Source organism: Amia ocellicauda, unplaced genomic scaffold (assembly GCF_036373705.1).
Source record: "Amia ocellicauda isolate fAmiCal2 unplaced genomic scaffold, fAmiCal2.hap1 HAP1_SCAFFOLD_137, whole genome shotgun sequence".
In the NCBI taxonomy this organism is placed as follows: domain Eukaryota; kingdom Metazoa; phylum Chordata; class Actinopteri; order Amiiformes; family Amiidae; genus Amia; species Amia ocellicauda.
The window spans coordinates 90,801-92,980 of record NW_027102700.1 but is presented as its reverse complement, the minus strand read 5'-3'; the positions used below and the strand labels follow the sequence as shown (position 1 = coordinate 92,980).

Below are 2,180 nucleotides of genomic sequence, written 5' to 3'. Positions count from 1 at the left end.
AAATCAGCAGACAGTGGGCCTCCTCCAGGACTAAGGTTGAGAAGCACTGGTCTTGAAGACCACAATAACAATCGACCTCAAGGGCTAGGGATATTCGAGGTGATGCTAAACCAGTCCTGAATGTTTAAATATAATGTTATTTTCTTGTAGTGTGCCGTTGCTGTTAATGCAACCAGTTATATTGAGCCATCAAATACAGAAGCTGACGAAAGACATCAACATGTGAATTTAGTTGTAAATTTAAAGTGTGTGTGAAAAGTATTTTGTATATGGAGATTAACCCATAGTTTTACAGATAAATTGTGGACCAGTGATATTCAGGATCTTCAAAACAAGTCCTGAATGCTCAAACTTAACACTTATTTTTTTAGAGTGTCGTTGCTGTCAATCCAGCCAGTGATGTGGAGCCATCAGATACAGAAGCTGATGAAAAACAACATGTAAATTTCCTAAATTAATATGGTGCATCAAAATACTTATTTAGCACTTTCAACTGTTTCTTTGTGATTCCTAAAATTACTTTACAGGCTGGGGCTGGGGGAAGACACTGCGCCCGCCTGGAGAAGCCTGTACAAGCCCCCCTCAATAAGAGAGCTGGCAATCTGCAGTGGAGGGTGTTACACACCATTATTGCTGTCAATTCTTTTATTACTGTTCTTAACCCTGCTGTGTCCGACGCCTGCCCATTCTGTGCTCAGAGAGAGACCGTGTTTCACTGTTTCAGCACTTGCTCTCGGTTGTCACCCATTTTTAGTCTTTTAACTCGTCTTTTTACTGATCTTAACCTGATTTTTAACACAAAGGTTTTTATTTTAGGGGCGCGATACACCAGAAAGACCAAACATGTGGACCAGCTGGTAAACTTCTTGCTGGGCCAGGCTAAAATGGCCGTCTATAAGACTAGGAAGAACAGAGTGTGTGGGGAGGGCAGTGAGGATGCAGTGAGAGTGTTTGCCATGCTGGTCAAGTGCAGAGTCAGACTAGAGTTTAACTATTACAGGCTGATGAATGATTTGGAGAGTTTTGAACAGGTCTGGTGTATTAATGATGCCCTTTGTGAATTGTATGACGGGGAGCTGGTTTTTATTATGTAATTCATTTATAGGGTTTAGTATTTGATGGTTGTTTTGTTGTGTGTATTGGGTTGCTTTCTTTAAAAGTGTACAGATCAGTGGCGGAGTTAATGCTTGTTGGGGGGAGACAAACAAAGGGGAACACTATTTTTTATTTATTTATTTATTTTCTTTTGTATGAATTATTGCGTGTTGCAAACAGGCAATGAAGTCTGATAAAAGTCAAAAAGTCTCTCTCTCTCTCACACATACACACACAGCCAGCAAGACACACAGAGCCAGCCAGCTCAGCGATGACATCACAAACATCTCTCTCAGGTGACTCCTATGACATCACAGAGCACGTACATTCCATTGCTTGCCGTCTGTCAACCACTCAGTCACTGCCAGCCAGACTGGCTGGCTGACTGGATGGTGGGGCTGCTTGCTGCTGCTGCGTACCTTAGCAAGCTTATTTGCTTGACCGGCCTTCCTCCTCCGCCCACATGCCCACCTATGTCCGATCTGCTGTTCACCTGGATCACAGCTCCGCCCCAACAAGGCAGAGCCTCCCAAGAATGGTACAAACTCACCCACGATCCCCTCCACGGTAAGCTATAGCAAAAGGCAAAAGCATTATACGTAATGAAGAGGAACCCGAGTCCAAGACGCATCCGACCAGCCATACATATTTGTGTGTATTAAAGATCACATTTTATTACATTTAGATTTTCTGTACTTTATTACATTTTTTTGTGATTTTTAAATGTATTGTTTCTTTTCCTTATATATGTATGTATGTATGTGTGTGTGTGTCTGTGTGAAAGTGTATGTGTTTGTGTGTCTCTGTGTGAAAGTGAGTGTGTGTGTGTGTGTCTGTAAGTGTGTGTGTCTGTCTCTGTGTTTGTGTGTCTGTCTCTGTGTGAAAGTGAGTGTGTGTGCGTGTGTCTGTCTGTGAAAGTGTGTGTGTGTGTGTGGGTGTGACAGTGTGTATGAGTGTCTGTCTGTCATGTAACTCGCACATCTGTGAGGGCACCATTTTTGCAGAAAGAGATGTACACATTTTGGAGCAACATATGCTGCCATCCAGACATCGTCTTTTCCAGGGACGTCCCTGCATTTTTCAGC

The 2,180-nt window shown here is 42.8% G+C and overlaps 1 non-coding gene across 1 annotated transcript; it reads right to left on the bottom strand.

Moving 5' to 3' along the window:
- Positions 1-1,602: 1,602 nt before the first annotated feature.
- LOC136722351 (U5 spliceosomal RNA) lies at positions 1,603-1,717 on the bottom strand. Its single transcript, XR_010806292.1, has one exon. It is a non-coding gene; the product is annotated as a U5 spliceosomal RNA (small nuclear RNA).
- Between the last annotated feature and the right edge of the window lie 463 nt (positions 1,718-2,180).